At 40.1% G+C, this 23272-nt stretch overlaps 1 pseudogene; it reads right to left on the bottom strand.

Annotated features, from left to right (window-relative positions):
- Positions 1–7736: 7736 nt before the first annotated feature.
- On the bottom strand, positions 7737–10023 carry LOC149254513 (SKP1-like protein 21 pseudogene; annotated as a pseudogene).
- Between the last annotated feature and the right edge of the window lie 13249 nt (positions 10024–23272).

Raw genomic sequence — 23272 nt, 5'->3', positions numbered from 1 at the left:
TCATCAACTCCATATGACTGCTCGTGCTCCTCTAAGGTACCGTCGTATGAATCCATGGACTCTTCCAACAAAGAGTCCTCATCCTAACAGACATAAATAATATGTCCCTGCTCTACCACTGTCATCTCCTCAGTGTCACTCAAGCATGAGTGGTCAAGTCCCCAAGGTCCTTTGCAGATGAAGCAAAGTCCTTTCCTCCTCATCTCATTCTTGCTGCATGAGCCCCCAAACCTAAGTTGCTCCTCCCTGGTCCACTGTTTCCTGAACAACCCAATGTTCTGCTCAACCAACCTCTCAGCTAGACCATAAGCAATAGGTGAGACCAACTACTCTCTCCTCCAAGCAGACAACAATCGAGACAGAAACTCCCGACAGATGGCATCATGGCCTCTCATACATGATGATAAGATGGACTGCATGTGCGCTATGACTATGTCAGAATGATGTTTCTTAATGCTAAAGAAGCATTGGAACATCTACAGGATCAAACCATCGCACTTAAGATCAAACATGATTTCATAAGTCCTAGTCATGGCCATAAATCCTAAAACCTCAAGCTTCTTCCCAAAGGTAGGACCTGCACTATTGTCTAAGTCCTGAAAAGTATCCACTATCAACTTGAAAACTCTCCTCATAACATCATCATTGTAAGGAGCTCTAGGGGCAGTTAGTCTCATGATGTGACTGAGACAAGATGCAATTGGAAGTTTAACCCCTTCACAAGGTTCCTCCAAGAACTTGTGTTGTATGAGAGCAAGCATCACTGGTTTTAGAGCCCAAATTAGATTCTTCCCTTCTAATTGGATCACTTTGGAAATGAGTGCATCCATTTCATCCAGTTTGAAAAGGACTTTCCATGTGACTTTCATGCGCTTCAAATCTGTCCCAATAGCATAAATCTTGTGTCCTACTTCCTGCCCCTCCCGCACATCTCTTGGTTCTTTCTGAAGGCTGGCATAGAGTCCCTTTGAGAAGGGTTTGCTGATTTCTGCTGTTGGTTTATTACAGGAATTTATAAAGGTTTGATCCATGTTTTGGCTCAATGATGACAAAGATATCAAGTTGACTTCTACATGATCTTGACAACACAAATGATTTTACAGTGATATGACCAACTGTCTCAAAACATACTCAGCCAATAGCAATAATGAATGTGACATGAAAGTAAAATTCTCCTTTTGAAATATTCTAAATACACAAATTCCAAACTAGAGAATTACTAGTGTAGAGCTGATATAATTTTGTCATTCAACAATTTATTTCCCTTCTGCTCTAGGTGCAATTTTTGGTTAACAGACATCAGGAAGATATATGTTTGAATTCTGGCAAATAGTGACAAATCTTCTTCACACAAGATGCTCAAAGAGTGCATGCAATATACACAGTACTGATACAAAGATCATAACATGAAACTGGAAACAAACAGCCCCTTTAAATTCAGTTTGCCAATATAGTTTACCTGGTATATCGCTTAAATTAATAAGCTTGGAAATTAGACTCTATCAGGACAGAAAATTTGCATGCATGGACATATGAACACCAGCATCATTGCAGCTCAATGCACAGGATTTCAGTCCAGCACTAGTACCTCCTCAACGTCTGCTTTCTGTAGCTCTGCATACACAGGTGAAAATAATCGCTGCTCCTCTTGCACTGAATATATTAATGGCTTTAGCAACCAGCTGCAGGGCAAGTTTTGCTCTTGCTCTTTGACTGAGTGTAATGACTGTGCTAAATTAAAGAGTCATTAACTAAACTGTAAACCTGTAAAGATTACTGAACTGTGAAACTGTAAAAATTACTGAACTGTGAAACTGTAAAAATTACTGAACTGTTTGAAATGGTATTATTGATTTGATGAAGTACTTACCTGGCCTGCTACGGCTGTTGCGGTGAGGATGCTTCAGAACTGCTCCAGCGCTCTCATTACTGAATGACCAAAAACCACCCAGCCAAACCGAATATACCTAGATACTCGATCCAGTATGCTTCTCAACCGATGCATACCGTTCCCCCGTGCCCAGAAACTTCCAGAACAAACAAGGCTCAATAGTTCCAATTCATAACCAGTATGTATAAATTTCTCCTTCCTCCTCTCAACAGCACCCGAATCAGTTTTCCTACTCATAGCAAATAGCCTCTCAGGCCAAGAACACGGACCCCCTTCTTCCCTCTCGGCCTCTTCTTATGTACCGATTATTAGCGGTGGTTGCTCTCTCCACCTATGAGCCCACCGCTTCCCTCCTCAACGACACCTCTCAACATGCAGATTCGTATCTTTTCTTAAGGATATTTGATATGTGTCATTTCACTTTTATTAAGATTTTTATATGTTTAAATTAAAAGTCCTAAGTTCATACATAGGGGCTTTATTTGATTTAATTTATCTCTTTATTAAATCATTCACATACTTTATTTAAAAATTGCTCAAAATAGATAATTATATAACCAGATTTTTAAGAATTTAAATAATTCTTTACATTTATTTTCTTTATAACCCATTTACTTTACACTTTTAAACTTAATATCATTGGTAATCGCTCATTAATCATGAGGTATTAAGTAATATGAGCTAATGGCCGAATGCGACTTTTCTATATGAAGGAGTGTCAGGATATTTAATATTTTAAGCAATTTTTAAAATATAGCTACTAGTGCAGTGCATGCGATACATGCATATGTAGCTATCATATGCATGCATCGTATGCATGCTAATATTCTCGTGCTCTCTATATTAATGATGGGTCATTACATACACCCCTCCTTCAGAAAACTTCGTCCCGAAGTTAGAGTTCAATACTTATAATAGTGATTAGTACATTCTTGATCGGATTGTGTATTGAGGTTAAACTCTTACTTAATGTGAGGCCGCTATAAAATTGGCGTTTTGAATACTTTTAGGTCTATAACTTTAATGATCATGTTTTACTTCATCAGGCCCCCCCCCAGGCTATCACTACATCATCCTATCCTTCCTAATCTCTTCTGCTCCCATCCTATCCGTCCTCTACTGGAGTATACTATGGTGTCAGTTATACTGACCTTACCATTCATAAACTCCAAGGGTGACAGCGTTGGCTATACCGACCTGATCCCTAATAGGCATCTGGCAGTCATCATCACACGTCTAGGGGAGCGTGACTCGCACAGTCCTCCCATGACTCCAGGGTTCGAAGGATAGACGGTGGGCAACACCTCCACCCCTCCCAGTAGAATCCGGGTTAATACCCTATCATGGAATCTCTTTGAGCCTTAATTGTTCTGAAGTTTCTGTCATCACGTGGTCATTTCGGTAATGAGATTTTATCTGCAATCATAAACACTTGTCCATGCATTTATAACATGTGCATTAATATTTTCAAAACACATAGCTTATGTATATTTCATACATGTTATCTAAAGTATAACATACCTTGCCATAATCTATTCATGTCATTAGCTTTCATATTTCACAATATAATCATTCTTTCGTGTATTGTTTGTGCATAAGACTCATGACTTTAAATTGCTAACTGACACTTGATATTTGATCTTACGAGCACATATCGTTATGTTCCAAACTTTCATTGATCTGAAATGTGTTTGCTCCAGTAACAACTAACTGGGTTATTGTCTTACTTGGTAACAAAATGCATCATATGGATAGTCATTAGCAAAGACAAATCTCAATTCCTTCTTTTTAACAATACTGTTACTTGTTGTGTTCTTTTATATATAAATTGATTGAAATACCTAGCTCAAGTATGGTATGCAACACGTTTGGGGAACATATTTTGAACTGAACATTTCCTTTAACAATAATACACCGAACATTGCTCTATGTTTAAATAGTAGTACTCTTTCAATACCTTGGCCCTATGGGTTGAATTTATGCTCATGGAACCTTTGCTCAGGTTGTATTCATCACTTATCTATTTGCTAAATTAGGTCTGAATGTTACGCAAAAGCTTAGCTAATACAGCTACTAATGCTTTAAAATTAGAAAATATGTTAACCAAAGGACCAACTAGCTGAAACAAGAAGAAAATTTCCACGAAAAACAAAACAGATGAGAATAGATAATTTGGAGCAGATTGTAATCAAATTGGGTGCAAATCCAAATGATTCCTCTTCAATACAAGCCTTGATTAGACCAAGAGTTACAGATATTCAAGTGCTCAGGAGAAAACTCAAAATATCAGCTCTAGAACATGTTCAAACACCAGAGACAGTACAGAAAGAGAAACAACAATTGCTATCCCTGATTATCGACCAAAATAACCAGATATGAAAACAGGATCCAAAGTTAAGTAAAAGAGAAGAGTGAGCATATATGTGCAGCAATCACTACTGAAGCAACGACTACAGAGGGGGATCCATCAGAGAAGTTAGCAGAGACTTTGTCACGTCTAAGCATTTAATATCAAGAAATTGAAAATCTCAAAAAAATGCTTTCTATAACGGATAATGAGATAAGGGATTTCAAGGATGAATTAGTAGATAAAAATGCGATCATCAATAAGGAGCAAGAAATAAGGGCTAAAATGCAAAAAGAATTTGATTAGTTCAGAAACCAATTAACAGGTACACAGTCACTTGGGGTAATTTTTGAGTAAGGAAGATATTATATGTGACTCTTTAGAGGTCTCATTTGAATGTTATTTGTCCACTATATATATATTTTCTGAAGTAAAAACTATTAAGAAAACACCTACAGAAGTTTTCATACAAACTTGAAGAAAGGTCTCATAGAATAATTTATACAAACTCAAATATATCTCCTATGTCGAGAAGTCAAAGAGAAATATCTACGCTGATGACAGGTACAGAGGAGTGAGTCCCCTAGTAATTATAAAGGAGGATGACTAAACATTTAAAATGAACATCTAGAAGATTGTAAGAATATAAACATCATTACCCATTGTTTGTTATAGGAGCATAAATAATAATAAAAACGAATCCATCCAAGCAAAGTATACAAATACAAGAGAATAACATCAAAATATTCAAGAAAGTACTTATCTCTAGAGAATATGTCAACTCCTTTTGTTCAACTCTTCAAGGAGTTAATCTCATCCATATTATCATCATCAGGAAGTCCATATCCTCAAGGAAATCACAGCATCAAGGAGTCCATATCATATCATGAAGGAATTCACAGCTTCAAGTAGCATCTGCTTTAAATCTATGTCTTTTTGAATAATTTTAAGTATATCATACAATGTTGCAAATATCATGTAGGTGCTTACATCACCCAGGGACTGTAAGGACTTAGGAAACTCGTATAAATATCAGGGAAATGAAAATGTTGACAAACTTAAATCAAAGTTACATTCACCCTAAATGTTTTCAAAATGATCCAAAATAAAATAGGTAAAGAACATGTCTAATTTTCAAGGACATTTCCGCTTGATAGAGGATGAATCTAATTTTCAACAGATTTTTAGATAAAAGCTAAGCGGCATAACCATATATTTAAAAGCAAAAGGGTTCCAGGTATAAGCAATTCACAGAGGTAACTGCAGAATTCTGGTAGAAATCAAAACTACAATTATCCCTAGGAACCGGAAGGGACAGAGTAATAGTCACCTTATCAATTTAGAGATACACACTAAGGTAGCTGATAGACCCAAACATTAAGGTTAGAAGACCAGAGAAAGGCTAGATTAGACTATAAACAACAACAGATAATGGTTCAAAACCATGAGGGGCATACCATCTTACTAAATAGTTATCCAATGCAATCCAGATCTTATATAATTTATATAAAGATGTCTGTAAGCTTCAAACTAAAATGCTTTCAGAGGAATTTGCTTTTTGACAAAAAAAAAAAAAAAAAAATAAAAGAGCTTGCTATGGTACTCTAAAGTCTAAACCATTTAGGGGATAAGTATCCCTGAAATAAATGTTTCATGGAAGTCAAATAGTCAGAATATTTGCTGCCTTAAATATACCGATGACACTTTCAAACTGATGTGAAGCAAGTCTAGAATTTATAGGAAGAGGACATTATCCTTTCAAACACAACTACGAGTAAGCACATTAAATCTCCGAAGGGTAGAAAAGATCTTTAATAGCATTTCCTTACGCTAAAGTTCTAGCCTTGTAGCAGTATCTACAAAATCTTGGATTTGCTTCATGTTATTTGTTTTCCATATATCTCTGTTATGTGTTTTAACATTATATATCTCACATTCAAATGTATTGTATCTAAAAAAAAAAAAAATTCTTTTTTAAGAAAGTTGTTGTATCTGAATATGAAACTATATCAGGCTCCATATCTGTATGATGTATCCTGGTAACTTACCTGTAACAGTTTGACTGTAGGAATGCAAACAATAATAATAGTGACAGTAAGATGAGAAATCTTCCTAGACAAACACGAAAGGCACAAGCCATGAAAGAAAACCAGAAATGCAACAAGAGGCAGCATAAAACTTCAACAGACGACCTACCAAATCACAACAAATGACAGCCAATTCAGATGTCATATACAAAGTACAAATCATTTTTGTCACTCAAATGAAGGTTTCACATTCTCTCAAACAAGTGCTCTTGTATGGTACAGTTTCCATATTTAGATATGAAACTAAATGCTTTGGACACAGAGTATATTGAACAGCATTCCTGACAGAAGCCTCACACATAGAAGATTCATTTTAGTTCTGTCATAGACGTTAATTATTCAGACTCCAGAGGACCCATTTTCATAGAATCGGGGACATGTTAATTATTTTGCATGGATTGCTGACAATTTTAAATGCATGCTATGATTCTTATTATCATTCCTTGCTTCATGTATGATGAGAACAGGAACTCCAAATGAGGATAAGATTTGAACAAGTTGATTGGAAGGATCATTTAGATCAGGAGAAAATCTGCTCATTTAGCAAAATAATTACTGTGACTAGACACATAGTACTTCATCTTATCATTTATTAACAATGGTCGGAATATGAACATCCAAACAGCAACTTTAAGCCTCACATGCTGAAGACAACAAAGCCAGAGCCCTAGATGGTACTATTTCAACTACAAGATTAAGTTTCTGCTTCAAGCAGAGTATCATATACTAAGGTTACAATGCAAGCAAATGTTGAGCCTTGATCCTAATTATTCTATCAAAACCAGGAAAGATTGGTCTTACCCTACTGGAACAGGAACACCATTCAAAGTTCAAAATTTCAGACAACAGCCAAAAGCCAACCAAGTATCACATATTTGTATAAAATGGCACACATAGAAGAATACTGTTTAAATTATGAAATGGAAAATCTATACATGAAGAAGTAAACCAATGCAGTGGAAAAACAAATTATACAGCACATTTATACTGAAAAGACAATATCCACACAAGCAGAACATGTTTTGATAAAAGCACAACATTCTCACCTTCCTAAACAATACCAGTAATGTTAATAACAAATGCAGAAACAAACTAAAATCTGTATATCAAAATAATATTCTAACTGCAATAGCAGCCCTAAATGCTGGAGAACAGCCCAAGAAATTTATAGAGTTATACTCACAAAGCAACTCAAAAAGTAACCATTATGATGTTTGGCAAGAAGTCAAAAGACGTAACTTATGCTACCAAAACCTGACTAGATAAGCAAACCTCGAATGAAAACTAAAGCTTTATACAGCAACATGAAAAAACAAACTTAAGCAAATGATGAAGCATCACTACAAAGTTACAACAGAAAAAATTGCCTTTACAGTATTTCATTTAGCCCCAATACAGAGAAACCATATACTAACAGAAAACAAAATTATATGGTAGCTCATTTAAATCATAACTACTTAAAGACTATTTGATTAGAAATAACGAGTGTCACAATCTTTCTGAAACTTACCCTGAAAGGCTTCAGAATTTCAGAGCAAAAACGAATTTGACTTCCTCAAACCTGCTTTGTAAATCTCTTCAAGGAAGAATCATACACAAGAGAAACTGGACCAATTGTCTTCGGCTCCTGACCAGAAGCAAGAATCTCCTGCATTCTGTCAGGCCAATCTGAATTCAACCTCCTCGCAAAATCCTCAACCTCCCTATCAAGTTTTTCCCTCATTATTGGGTCCATTTCATCATCATCGAAGTCGCCTAAAAATTTGTCATCAGCAACTTCTTGAACTCTAGAAATCTTGTTAATATTAGGTGTGCAGATATTGCCCTGTATCTCCCCATTCTCATGAGAATCATTGGCTTCGGAAATGGACTCCACATGGTTCCCATTTGAACTTCCTAATGTGTTTTCTTTTGCATGCTCTCTCTTCTTTCTGTTCTTTTTCTTCTTGCATTTCCCTCCTCTGCTTCCTTTCAAATCTCCATCACCTCCATTTATGAAAGTCAGCAAGTCTTCGACTGATCGGTCATCAGCATGCCCTACCTCTGCTTCAACATTCTTCAATTTTGCTCTTTCTTTCAGCTCTTTCCGTTTTCTTGCATATAGTCGATTTAAGAGTCTAATTCGAGGATCATCTGTGGTATTTTTCAAAGGTTCCAGCTTCTCCTCCTCTGTGAGATCATCTGGCAGATGAAATGTTTCTCGAATCTCCTCAAGTGTTTTCCCTTCAATCATCCTAGCAAGAGCCCGACTTGTCAAATCAACTAAAGGTTTCATCTGAAGGCTATCAGCGGCTGAAGTCAGCTCGCATAACCTCTTTGTATCTAGACGAATAAACCTTTCATCAAATATTTTTCGTTCCTTGTTAGAGCGACCTGGAACTTGATGAAAACGACAGTATTCTAAGATCAACTTCAAAATACTTGAGTTAAGTTGTGGCGGAAGAACGATTGCGAAAAAAAATTTTGAAGAACCTAATCCCTTTTGTAATATTTCACGGCAAATCCAAGGGCATAACATTGCAACTTCTTGTTCCACCTCTTGAATAGACCCATCGACGGCTTGAAGCCAGACAAAGGACTTCACACCCTGTAGAGAACTTCCGGGCAGCATACTTTTAGTAACACTCATGGAAAGGTGACTCTCTTCCTCGCGTTGGCTGAGACTTTCTGACATCGGCTGCTTAGTTTAAAATGCATATATTGAGAGTTAAGACCAGAATCAATAATTATACAAAGATGACTCTGTCTTCAAGCCGCATAATTCATCAAGGAATATAAATAACCTGTGTAAACCTTAAAACCCTAGAAATAGGGCAATCTGATAACGGTTCTTTCACACTGTCCCTTCGAAATGTTAGTCCAAACTGTGATATACGCACCCCGGAAAGACCAAATAATCAATATAACAACTACGTCGTCAAATTTTGACTCTATTTAAAATTACGGACACTGTGTTTCCACATTCAACCGTCTGCAATATGAAAATTGTGCGCCTTGGTACAATCCTCGAGTTTAAATGGTTCCACCGGAGCATTGGCAAACCGCATGCTACACAATCTCTTACAGTTGCTTCTCCAATTTGGCCGGTGGCAAATTTCAGATTGTGACTTGAAACCCTAACTGAGGACTTGTGGCCCTGGCTTGATTTAAGGATGTTTCCTGTAATAATTTCAATAATGGCATTGAACTATGAATATCATACTTTTCAATACGATTTCACTACCCCGATCTCTGCTGAGACAATGACACCTTCTGCAGCCCTGTCGGCTTTTCTCGTACAAACGGGCATCGTTTTCTTAAAAATGCATCTGAATAAAAATAATTCATCGATCTTGCTATCTTGATGTTCGCCGAATATCAAACTGAAATGCCCGCTGAATTGTTGACTAAATTCGATAGTTTTTAATTGTGATAGAAGAATTCGAACAACTCCAATGTTGTGACGAAAATGCCTTGGAAACCTCGGAATGTGTCGGCCAGGGGCCAAACGTCTGGACTCGTCGTTAAAGCTGAGTAACTAACTAATTTACACAGCCTGTGTGTTTCGGGTAAGATTCGAATCCGGGGCCGAAATGGAATCTGCGTATTTGGTATTACGATTATAAGAGGGAAGTCGTTCGAATGGTGTGGGCAAAAGATTGTGCACAACCTCCGCAGATGATAGAGAGAGCTGCCACGGGAATACGGATATGGCTATTTCTAGGTTTTGATGATTCCCACACAATAACAAACAGTTAAACCACCATAAAAAAAAACGGGAAAAATCACCCAAATCCGTCTTAATCCAAGAACAGGCAATCGAATACACACCGGCGTGCTTGCGATCCTCCGGTGTTCCCGATTTGGACAGAACCTCCAAATCCATCCAGCTGAGCGACATGAGACCGAGAGTCAAGCCGGACATCATACCCGCGAAAAGAACCAGCAGCAGAATTATGAGAATATAAATCCAGAACTCTGCGTTGCAGCAAACTTCCTCTGCGGCCATTTTCCGGACCCTAGGTTTATAAAACTTCAAAATAATACTAATTTTCTTCAAATAAAGCACAGTATCTGTCAAAGAACCACACTACACTGCAATTCCTTCTGCCTGCGTTTCATAAATTCCTCAAAGCTCTGCATTTTACAGCATGTTTAACCTTCGAGAGGCTTCGATTACTAAACCTTTATGCTTATTTAATAAAATTTCCCTGGTCACAAGGGCAGGGGTTTGAAATTGCATCACGGGAGCAATACCAGTACCAAATAGGTTAGAAATTTCACAAAATCAAGCTTCACAACGGCCAATTTTACCCAGCAGATTTTAACCACAAAATTTACACAAGCGTAGGGACTGTGAGGTCGCAGGGTTTGAATGAACCTCTGATACCATATGTAATGACTGTGCTAAATTAAAGAGTCATTAACTAAACTGTAAACCTGTAAAGATTACTGAACTGTGAAACTGTAAAAATTACTGAACTGTGAAACTGTAAAAATTACTGAACTGTTTGAAATGGTATTATTGATTTGATGAAGTACTTACCTGGCCTGCTACGGCTGTTGCGGTGAGGGTGCTTCAGAACTGCTCCAGCGCTCTCATTACCGAATGACCAAAAACCACCCAGCCAAACCGAATATACCTAGATACTCGATCCAGTATGCTTCTCAACCGATGCATACCGTTCCCCCGTGCCCAGAAACTTCCAGAACAAACAAGGCTCAATAGTTCTAATTCATAACCAGTATGTATAAATTTCTCCTTCCTCCTCTCAACAGCACCCGAATCAGTTTTCCTACTCACAGCAAATAGCCTCTCAGGCCAAGAACACGGACCTCCTTCTTCCCTCTCGGCCTCTTCTTATGTACCGATTATTAGCGGTGGTTGCTCTCTCCACCTATGAGCCCACCGCTTCCCTCCTCAACGACACCTCTCAACATGCAAATTCGTATCTTTTCTTAAGGATATTTGATATGTGCCATTTCACTTTTATTAAGATTTTTATATGTTTAAATTAAAAGTCCTAAGTTCATACATAGGGGCTTTATTTGATTTAATTTATCTCTTTATTAAATCATTCACATACTTTATTTAAAAATTGTTCAAAATAGATAATTATATAACCAGATTTTTAAGAATTTAAATAATTCTTTACATTTATTTTCTTTATAACCCATTTACTTTACACTTTTAAACTTAATATCATTGGTAATCGCTCATTAATCATGAGGTATTAAGTAATATGAGCTAATGGCCGAATGCGACTTTTCTATATGAAGGAGTGTCAGGATATTTAATATTTTAAGCAATTTTTAAAATATAGCTACTAGTGCAGTGCATGCGATACATGCATATGTAGCTATCATATGCATGCATCGTATGCATGCTAATATTCTCGTGCTCTCTATATTAATGATGGGTCATTACACTGAGTATTGAGGTCTGAAATTTTTCCTTGATGGACAAGATTATGCAAGTGAAAATAAATGAGGCAAGCTGGAAATGACTCGGCACTTGAAATCGTTCCTCCAAAAACTCAATGTACCTCTGATATCTTGCTTGCTTACCCAATGCTCCCCTTCCCGTGGACCAAAGAAGAATTCTTTGAAGTCTGCTCTGTATAAAGGAACAGAGGTAGCTGTAACTGCAGCTAGCAAAATAGTAACCACGACAAGCTCATAATTGTTGGTAATCACCAACACTGTGTACATGACCCCCACAAAACCAGGAATGACTACGGGAATCAGATTTTTGGAAAATATGAGCAATCCTTCGCACAATATTGTAAGCCACCCATACACACCGACTCGACTTGTCCTTTGGTAACAAATATTCGTCTCAGTGATGAGGGAACCTGTCTAGTAGCAGAAACCAAGGAATCTCGTCCAGCAAGAGGAGGATGGGACTCGGCCCCTTTACACTTTCCAGAAATTTGTCCAATGGCTCATGGAAAATCGTTTACCTATGATCGGAATTGTTCCCTTTTCGATCTGCTACAGTAAGTGTTTGTTATTGCACATGGCTGCCACTGAGGATCCTCTATGCGACAAGAAAACAATTCAATTTTGCTTGCAGCCTCTAAAAATGTACACGCTCCACGCTCAAGCGATGAAGACGGCTGGATTTCAACGACCTCGGAGAAACACGTTCACACATCCAACAAATGAATGATAACCTGCGGCTTGAGTTAAGGCATGAAATACGACTCCCTTTAATACCACAGTGTATGGCTCTTTGCTAAGATTTTATGAAGATTGAACAAAATCGTGGAGATCTAGTGGCATGTCCCCCTAGCAAATACACCAGATGACCCTTAGGTTTGGGGGCTCATGCAGCAAGAATGAGATGAGGAGGAAAGGACTTTGCTTCATCTGCAAAGGACCTTGGGGACTTGACCACTCATGCTTGAGTGACACTGAGGAGATGACAGTGGTAGAGCAGGGACATATTCTTTATGTCTGTCAGGATGAGGACTCTTTGTTGGAAGAGTCCATGGATTCATACGACGATACCTTAGAGGAGCACGAGCAGTCATATGGAGTTGATGACAGTAGCCCAGATATGTGTCCATGTGTGGTAGAGGAGTTCAAGGGGCAGTTGATTGTTCCCCTGCAGGAAAGAGACCAGGGAGCAGATGAGCGGCTGATGATTAGAGAGCACATAGAAGAGCATGAGTCATGGCGAGTCATTAACATCAGGACAGATTCATATGATGAGCAGTCCATGGGTCCTAGGAGAGACATTCAGGATAGAGTGTCACCAGTGATGAGTCAGCATGAGCAGCATATGACGAAGAGTGAGTTAGTTGAGGAGAATGAGGCGCACAGTTGCATGATGGGCCATTTTTGCATAGTCAGCTAGTGGCTCACGTTGAGCCCGTGGTGGAGGATGAGCAGACACCCATGGGGCCAGTCATTAGAGTTGAGCAGATAGATGTGTAGGCAGCCTCCAGGCATGTAGTATTTACAGACATCTGTCCTCAGGAGGTGTTGGAGGTTGACAGGGTGGTTTTGCAGGAGGCTAGTAGGCGGCAAGAGTTGTTGGAGATGGTGGTGCATCCATCTTTGGGTCTACCCATTGATGAGGTGCAAACAGATATGGTGGCAGCTTGCAAAGCTGCAACATATTCAGGCAGCAACCCTCTCCAGGAGTTCATAGACAGGGCTTGCAACATATTTTGTCCACTTTTTCCCATTAGAGGGAGAGAGACAGGATTTCTTGGACATGTTTTGATTGTCCAGATGGAGCATCAGGAGTTGAGCATGGATCAGTATCAGCATAGAAGATGTATTCGTTGCACAGGAATCCATGCATTGGATTGGCAAGAGATCATGAGCTGGTACCCTACTGATGGGGTATCTTTTTGTCAGAGGCATTATATTGCCAGAGCCCTTAGAGGTGACGGAGGTTACATGATTCAGTTGGCAGCAAGATGTAGGCTGACCACTCATCAGTATCTCAGCACAACATCAGCATGATGAGATTGACCTTACTTTATGCCAGGAGTTGGAGTGGAGAGAAGTGATGAGATGGTACGTAGTTGGTGGGGCAACATTCACAATCGGAGCTATAGCACAGCTGGAGCCATGGAGCATTAATGCTCCTTCTTGGTGGCATTGGGATCCAGGTGGATCTACTAGTAGCAGGTTGACTCAGAGACGGACATGGGATCTAGGTATTGGAGGATCCAGTCATGTTTCGATAGCTTGGAGGTGTGACATGGACCAGTGGTTCGTATGGGATCTAGGCATTGGGTCTCTGTTGCGTTGGGCCACAAGATTGGTTCACAAGTTTGGATTGCTTGAGGGCAAGAAATCTTGGGGCAGGAGGACTGTCATGTCCCCCCTTTTATTCTTCTTCATAGTACAACCAGGGTGGATTTCCAGGGTAGGGGATGGCCAAGTTCGTGGAGCAAGTTATGTCATCAAGGGTCCCAATGGAGTTTTGAGGAGTTTTGATGAGGTCCAACGGCATTCGCTTGGTATATTCCATCATCCGCACAGTTTGCCTTTCGTTCCGACGCATTCCGACAACTTTCAAAAAACTGAGTTATTTGTGGGCTTGACTCAATTAATTACGCTTAAGATATGGATTCATCAAGTTCCTCCCCTTGATGAATGCCATAGCTCATTCAGTTCATTCCCTTGATGAATGAACTATGGCATAGGAGAATGGGACATTTACATCATGGAGCACTCAAGATGCTCAGAGAGACTATAACAGGGGTTCCTGAACTTGGCTCGGAACACAATGATGTGTGCATACGCTGTGTGCTTGGGAAATATGCTAAGGCAGCATTCACAAGAAGTGACAATGGGGCAGATGGGATGTTAGGAGTTATACACTCAGATATTCGTAGTCTGATGTCCACTATAGCTCTTAGTGGGGCTGAATATTTTATCACCTTTATTGATGACCATTCTAGGAAAACCTGGATCTACTTCTTGAAGACCAAGGATGAGATCTTTGATTATTTCATAGAGTTTAAAGCTTTCATGGAAAATGCGACGGGGAAGAAGGTCAAGGTGCTTCGCTCAAATAATGTTGAAGAGCATATTGATAAATACTTCACATATTTTTTTGCAAAGGAAGGAATCAGAAGAGAGTGGACAACTCTATACAATCCATAGTAGAATCAGGTAGCGGAGCGGAAAAACAGAACTATAGTTGGGGCTGCAAAAGCAATGTTATATGACCAGGATTTTCCCAAGTTTCTATGGGCAGAGGCATGTAACACAGCAGTATATATTCAGAACAGGACTCTCCATAGAGCATTGGGGAAGAAAACGCCAAAAGGAGTTTTCACAAGAAAGAAGTCAGAAGTTAGTCACTTCAGAATCTTCGATAGCATTTCTTATTGTCATGTGCCAAATGAGAAGCGAACCAAATTAGATCAGACTGCAAAGACGGGGTTCCTCATTGGATATAGAGAAACTTCAAAGACATACAGGATCTAAATTCCTAGCAATAGGAAGGGTGCAGTAAGGCAGGAAGTAAATTTCATGGAGGACAGAACTTTCAAGAGATCTCATGAGATGCCTGCAGGTGATCGAAATCAGCGACTTGAAGCTCCATTAGTCTAGCATCAGGGGCAGCTAGTGGGACTGCCAATGGGACAGTCCTAGGGATCCAGTGCAGTGACCAGTACTAGCATCTCCTCAGGTGCAGGGGATCCAGTGAGTTCATAGGAGACGGAGTAGCAGAGGCGGGATGAGGAGGAGATGGTTGACCCTCCCACCATCGGTGGCCAAACCAACAGAGAAGTTCGCCAAACATTGAGAGATGTGGAGGAGTTCGTTGGAGCTCCTAGAATGAACAAGAGAGAGTGCAAACAGCTTGACAGGTACCAAGCACTGGTGGGTCAGGTTACAGAACCTTCCAGCTTTCAGGAAGCAGGAAGTTGCATAGCATCAAGTGTGGGTAGATGCCATGGTAGAGGAGTACAGCTCTATCATGACAAATGATGCTTGGGAGGTGGTATCGAGACCTGAGGACAGGTCAGTTGTAGGTTCTTGGTGGATCTACAAGATCAAGTACGTTGCAAAAGGCAGTGTGGAGAAGTACAAGGCTAGATTCGTGGCAAAGGGGTATGTGCGAAAAGAAGGGATAAACTATGAGGAGACCTTCGCCCCAGTTTCCAAATACACTTCTATTCAGTCAATTATATCCCTAGCAGCTCAAATGGGGTGGTAGATTCACCAGATGGACATCAAGACAACATTCTTGAACGGGGTGATAGAGGAAGAGGTGTACATAAACAGCCAAAGAGCTTCGAAACTCATGAGAGGCGCACACATGTGTGCAAATTCAATAAAGCTCTATATGGGCTCAAGTAGGCTCCCAAGGCATAGTATGGTCAAATTGACAGCTACTTGCAACAGATGAGATTCGTCAAGAGTAACACAGATCCCAAGCTTTACTATTTGATGGTAGAGGATGATCCACTCATCCTAGTATTGTATGTGGATGATCTCTTCCTAACACGGTCATTGGGGCTCATAAAGGACTGCAAGACAAACTTGGCAGCAAAGTTTGATATGAAGGATTTGGGGTTGATGCACTATTTTCTAGGATTGGAAGTGTGGCAGAAGGACGAAAAGGCCTTCCTTGGGCAAGGAAGATATACTATAGACATTCTGAAGAGATTTAGAATGCAGGATTGTAAACCCATGTCTACGCCCATGATAACCAACTGGAAGAAAATAGATGCAGCAAATGACAAGGATGTTGACCCCACCTTATATAGACAGCTCATCGGTTCTCTCATGTATCTGGTTATTACTAGGCCAAATATTTGCTTTGCGGTCCATACCCTCAGTCAATTTATGGTGGAACCGAAGAGGGTACATTGGATAGCAGTGAGGCACATTTTGAAGTATGTGCGCGGCATAATCGAGTATGGGTTGAGATATACCCGATGGGATAATGTCAGACTATGTGGGTTCATAGATGTAGATTGGGCAGGCAGTTCAGTGGACAAGAAAAGTACCTATGGGTATTGCTTCAGCGCTGGATCAGGGATGGTCTCTTGGAGCAGCAAGAAGCAAGTTAGTAGCACTGAGCTTTGCAGAAGCAGAGTATATGGAAGCAAGAACAGCTATGTGCGAAGCTATATGGCTTCGGAAGTTGTTGGTAAGATTGTTCAAGGATGGAAGCGACCAATGCCTACTGTGATAATCATATTCGCACCAAGCTCTCTGAGAATCCAGTGTTTCAAGACAGGTCAAAACACATAGATATTCGATGTCATTTCATCAGAGGTTGTGTGCAACGTGGAGCATTCTAGCAACAGTATGTTTCCACAGATGAGCAGGTTGCAAATATACTCACGAAAGCTCTAGGGAGAGCTAAGTTCGTCTATTTCACAGAACATACGGGTATGGTGGAGAACCCATTTCAGTAGCAAGGACAGAGTATTTCGGATGCTTCTCAACTGCAGTAGTTGCAGTTGTAGCAGCAATAGATGAGAGGGAGTTGCAGTACAAATGTAGAGTTCACAGCAGTATAGCAGTGACAGCAGCAACACAGATGCAGCATCAGAGTTGTGCAGTGGTTGGTGGGCAGTGGCAAGCAGTCACAGTGGCCAGACATCAGCACCGTGACAGAGGGTGATACGGAGACATGGTGTTGTAGTAGTAGTGCAACACTAGAACACCTTCCTCACTAAGAGAGAGTGTTAGTTTTTGTAGCATCGGAGGTGTTCTAGTCTTGAAACTTTGTGGAGAGGTTAAAACACAAGAGTTCTCCATAACCCATAGAAGTGTCTCAGTTAGACTATTAGCCTATTTTTAAATATTTCCTAAGTCTAAACTTAAGGAAAGGGTTTAATTAATCATTATTAATTGAGAAAGGTGAGAATTATCTAGAAACTCTCACAAATCAATCCAGATATGATCTCAACCATCGATTATGTTTTAATCTTGGTCGTTGGAGTCCCAACTACGAGGAGGTCGATGGGTATACGGAGGACACATCAGTTGCAGATACTCAGTGATCTGGGCAGTTTGATTTTCCAGTGCAATTAATTCAGCAAGAAAAATAGAGCCAGTAAATCAAGTAGCAAGTGACAAAGGGTCAGCATAAAGGTTTTCCGAAGGAGTTTCTAGTTCCGGAGAAGCATTGAGAGGAGGTCATATTATTTATCCAGGAGGTTGCGCAAACCGTCAATTAAGCAGTTCGATTCAACCAAAGTAGGGGTGGTTTTAGCTTCCGGTGGCCAAGGAAATTTCCAGGAGGCCGGAAGGATCACTTCTGGTGGTAGTAACAGGCTAGACATCTCATCAAAGGTAATTTTTGGGTAGCACAAGTGGGGCCTGCGCAAAGGCAACGTAGAAGGTTGCCACAAAAGTGTTCTAGAGCCAGTCCTAAGCCTCAGATTGTTGTGGGAGTGCTTGAGGAGGAGGGTAAATACCCTCATATAGAAACGCCAGTTTGGCGTCATCTTATTGTACTCGGAAATTATGTTGCTGCATAATAATAAAAATCCTCAGCTGTTGCACTGGTTTTCCCAAGTTGGGTTTTTCCAGGGACATTTGTCCAAAAAACATTGTGTCAATTTTATATGTGTGTGCTAGCATATTTCCCAGTTCCTATTTTTGTTTCTGCAGTATTTTATTTGGTGAAGAAATAGCAGTGTGAATATTTGTTGTTTTGTCGTAAACAAAATAAACTACAAAAATAACTTATCAGTTAGAAGAAATATTTCCAGTTGTTGTGTTTTAAGGAATTTTCACATCCTTTGTCTAGAGTGTAAAACAGTGTTGGTGAGGTGATAGTGACCAACCTCTTAGTTCCACAAGTTTGTACCTAGGTGTTCATACTTTACATTTTCGAGTGAAAGATTTGGTGGTAACAGTGTAACACTATGGAATTAAATAGGTTGTAGGAAAGGCTAAAACAGATGTAAGGGATGAGCATGACAAGTCTATTAAAAGAGACCTAAGCATGCGAAGGACCAATACGTAGGGAAAAAAAATGAATTTTGAGCAAAGGCTCATTGGAGTGTGGGCCACTAGATAGTATGTAGGTTGAGTACTCTATTGCAAGAAAGAGAAAACCATAAGAGAGAATGAGTGGATGGAGGAAACTTGGCAAATAAAAGTTGTATAGGATTTAAATCTTAATATAAATGATGGGGCAATGAAATCCTCCTATAAAACCTTCATGATGAAGGGCACACCATTGCAATAGTGACGAGTTGAGAGAGGCCCTCAAGTAACTATAAAGAAATAAGGGTTTTTCCACTACACCTCTGTAAAGGGAATAAGAAATCATTGAGTAGGATTGAAGAAGAATGCCAAGATGATCCATTACTCAATGAAACCACTAAAAAAATAAAGAAAAAGCAAACTAGCCAAAAACAATCAAGGTAGAAATGAGAGACCAAATGGACGCAACATGGTAGTGTGAAGTTTTACAAGGTTCTAGGTAATTGATAGTGATAAGAGAATCTAACCTATATAAGCTTCATGAGCAAAGGGTGCATAACTACAATTAAAAGAAGGTTACCAAGTTGCTCCATCACCCAAAATATTTGTAAATTAAAGAGAAGAAAGAGGGAGTAATAGGATACAACAAGGGGTTCATTTGTAGAAGGAAAATGGCTAAAACAAGAAACAACAACACTGAAAAGCGAAAGGCCAAGAGAAATAATGGCTTGCAATGAAATCTACATTGTATGGATAAGATATCATGACAAAGGAAAAAATGCTCCCACAATCCAAATGGGAGCAAGCACAGAAACCATTTAGGCAACAACAGTGCCAACTAGAATAAGAGGGATACCACAAAAAATTCCACCCAAGGGAGGTGAAGGTGGGTAAGGCACCCAAAAGAAAAGGAACAAGAGGAATCCTTTCCCAAGACAATCCAACACATACTCTAGAGAAAATCTTGAAGGCTCAAGGACATATGAGAGTGCTCAATAATAGCACAAATCTAATTGGGAGATAAGGCACAAGGGGGACCCATTAACTAAAGAGCGGGAAAAGAAACCAAGAAGGGAAAAGGAGAAGAGAGTTGGGTTGGGAAATTGTACCAAAAGAAAATAAGAAGGGTAGAACAAGGGACCTTATAACCCATAGATAGTGGGCCCAAACAACGAGAAACCACCAAATGTATGAACTAGCTTGGGACTCAACATTGGGCAATGGTTGAGTCACCAAAAATGTAACAAACAGTTTAAGAGAAAAACTATGCATCACACCTTAAATGAATGGGATGACTCAAGAGCTAGCTTAAGCCAAACAAGGTGCAAAGCCAAGCATGGGAAAGGAAAAAAACATGCCAAGAAGAGAAGGTTTCTTAATCTAGGTTTCTTTAGTTCAATGGATTTGAATTCGTGTTTTTCATATGCTATATTATATGAAAGAAAATAAAATGGTTCATTTATCCAATTCCTTTTGTGTAATCTTACTTACTTTGCTTACACTAGTGCATGAAAGTAAGAGTGAAGGAAGGTATATATATTTCTTCACATTCCATTAAAAATCTAAACCAAATTGGCTCCTCAGCCCATTGTCTTAGTGACATTAGCAAATATATTGTTTTTGACAAGTTCATTGTTTTCCCTTTTCAAAATGATAATGACTAAAATAGGAGTAAGGAAAAGAGAGATGGTTGCAAGTTGCATGGGGAACAAACTCACAACAAGTGGCAAATGATCCAACCAATAGGGGCACATAAAATAAAATAAACAATGTGGTAATGACCTATTGTACTTGTGTTTGTGATGGAGAGATGCAAAACAAGGGCGAGCCTCCCAAACCCTATAAAATAATGCCAAAGTGAAATGATGTTAATTTTAGGTATGTTTTATGCTTAGAGAAATTTATTTCAATTTTCACAGTTAGCTCAATACCTTTTCCAGATTAGCAATCACATTAGCATTAAGTAAATTGCAGATAGAACATAAACATAGATCGCAAAAGACAAGCAAGACAAGAGAACACAAGATGTGGCGCTAGCCAGGGACAAACCCCAATGTGGGGAAACCCTTGATCAATTCTTCTTATATGTTCTTCAATAGTTCAACAAAGGGAGAGAGAGAGAGAGAGATAGTACATTTACAACAGAAATCAACACTTTGACTTATCTAAATAAGAGCATAGATCATCTCTAAGAAGATGATACATGAGGTAGTTGAACTCAGTTGAAGACATGTTGCTTCAACTGATTCTCCCAGGTGACTTCATCACCCATAATAGTGTTGCACCTTGTCATCATGTTGCACCTCACTACGTTGCACCATGTTGCACCCATCATCACTATGTTGGACCTCATTATCACACTGCTGCACCTTCCGGTACTGCAACATCTTGTTGTACCTTAGCATCTTGTTGCACTCACCAGTGTTGCCTCATCCTGTACCTCACCATGCCCATCATGTTGCATCTCATTGTTGCACCATGATTGCTTATTGTCCCATGTACCATGCTCCACTAAGCACCATGTCCTTGCTATCCCATATGCTATGCTCCATCAAACACCATAGCCTTGTTGTTCCATTTGCTTGTTGCACCAAGCACCATTGCCTAGTTGTCCCATTTACCATGATGTACTAAGCACGCTTGCCTAGCTGTCCCATTTCTAGCATTGTTGTCCCACTGTGACTGGTTAGGGCATCTGGTCATGCTGCAACATCCCTTACAAACCCATCTAACAGTCCTCAAAGACTGCGACAGACCTTCATGAGACACATCCCTTAGCACGCTGTTGTTGAGGGCATATTTGAGCCCTCAATTCACCCTACGCAAGCCCTAACTATGATGCTATGGCCTGCGGCCTAGCACACAATACTTCTATAGCTTACAGCCTGCACCATACAAGTATCCTGTCCACAAAACAATGCCCAAACAGATTCGTAATAGAGATCTCCAACTCGGCCTACCCAGCAAGTAACCTCGGCCTCCTTCTAGCAGCTCGATGCCTTGTTTTAGCCCACAAAATAGTCCTTGATCTCCTCGTTGCCTTGGCCTCTTCTTGTTGCGGCTACCACAGAGAATTATCCTTCTTCAACAAGCTCCTTTCTGATGTATTGTGTGTTGCACAATGGACTGCAACTAGGGCATCCTTAGGACTGCGGCTAGGGCTTCCTTAGGACTGCATCTAGGGCTTCTTTAGGATAGTGTTAGGGCTTCCTTAGGACAGCGTCTAGGGCTTCTTTAGCTTCTTTAGGACAGCGTCTAGGGCTTCTTTAGGACAACATCAGGGCAGCGTAGAGGTTCCTTCCATGGCTGAGATCTGATCTCCATTAGAGCTTCCTCTCCTAGATTTCTCTTCCACTAAAACCTAAAGGGAGTGGAGAGAAATCAAGAGAGAAGTGTGTGTGAAACGACTCTCAAGTCATCTCCTTTTATACTAAAACGTTGAGCACATGTGGGGTTTATTTGGTTGTTGGCCAAACTTGACGAATTGTCTTATAACACAAATAAATTCATAACTCCATGAATACTAATCAGAATCAAATGATCTTTAGATCAATCCCACACCTCTCGATGAGAGCAGTCCAAGAAAAATATTAGTTGTCATAAATAAGATGACCCAAATGGAGTTTGGCCCTAGTTGCCAATTTTAACACTCCCTCTCAACTAGGGAGAACTCCATCCACTGATCCATCTGCCAGACTGTACTATCTCTGCCATCAGTGCCTTGTACTACTCTGCTCTGCTGAACCATGAAGAAGAAGAATTGATCGAGAATGTCTCATACCATTCTCTATTGACCCGAAGTCAATTCCATTTGAAGAGAGTGTGTCATACCACTCTTACTGATCCTAGATCAGTTCCAAGAGAGTGAGTCATATCACTCTTACTGACCCGAAGTCAGTTCCAATTGATCCCAGATCAATGGAGGTCATCCTAGCAAAGGGAGTATGGTAGATACAACGATGCGTCCATCCATAGTACTACTATGGTCCCTAACCCCATTTCCCTGCTCATTGGCCAGATGAGAGGTACTTCCCATGAGTCCCAGATTGCATGGGTAGGATGCCTCGACAGGAGAACCACTCATCCTATCCATAAGTCGCCACGAGGTATCACAGGGGAAGGCTAAACCATTCACCCTGTACACAGCGCAACATTAGGGGAGGGTGAGTCACCCTATGGTCGCTTGTTGCTCCAATAAGTACCCCAAGCCCCCCGGAGCTCCCAGAGCTCAATGCATGAGGGGAAGGCTAAACCATTCACCCTATACACAACGCAACATTAGGGGAGGGTGAGTCGCCCTATGGTCGCTTGTTGCTCCAATAAGTACCCCAAGCCCCCCGGAGCTCCCAGAGCTCAATGCATGCATCATGCAAGACCCTCATAAGAGGGTCTCTCAACGACTCCAAGTCGTTCGGGAAAATCACAAATTTGACCTTTCCCAGGGCTTCGACAATATGTCTACGACCTGTACATTAGTCTCAATGCGATGGACCCTTCTCGCTCATCGATGTACCATATCCCAGATAAGGTAGTATCTGA

This window comes from Pinus tabuliformis, chromosome 7, assembly GCF_031772625.1.
Source record: "Pinus tabuliformis cultivar Carrire ecotype Pingquan chromosome 7, CPIR1, whole genome shotgun sequence".
Lineage (NCBI taxonomy): Eukaryota > Viridiplantae > Streptophyta > Pinopsida > Pinales > Pinaceae > Pinus > Pinus tabuliformis.
Note: the sequence above shows the minus strand (reverse complement) of the source record. Positions and strands in the feature narration are given on the sequence as shown.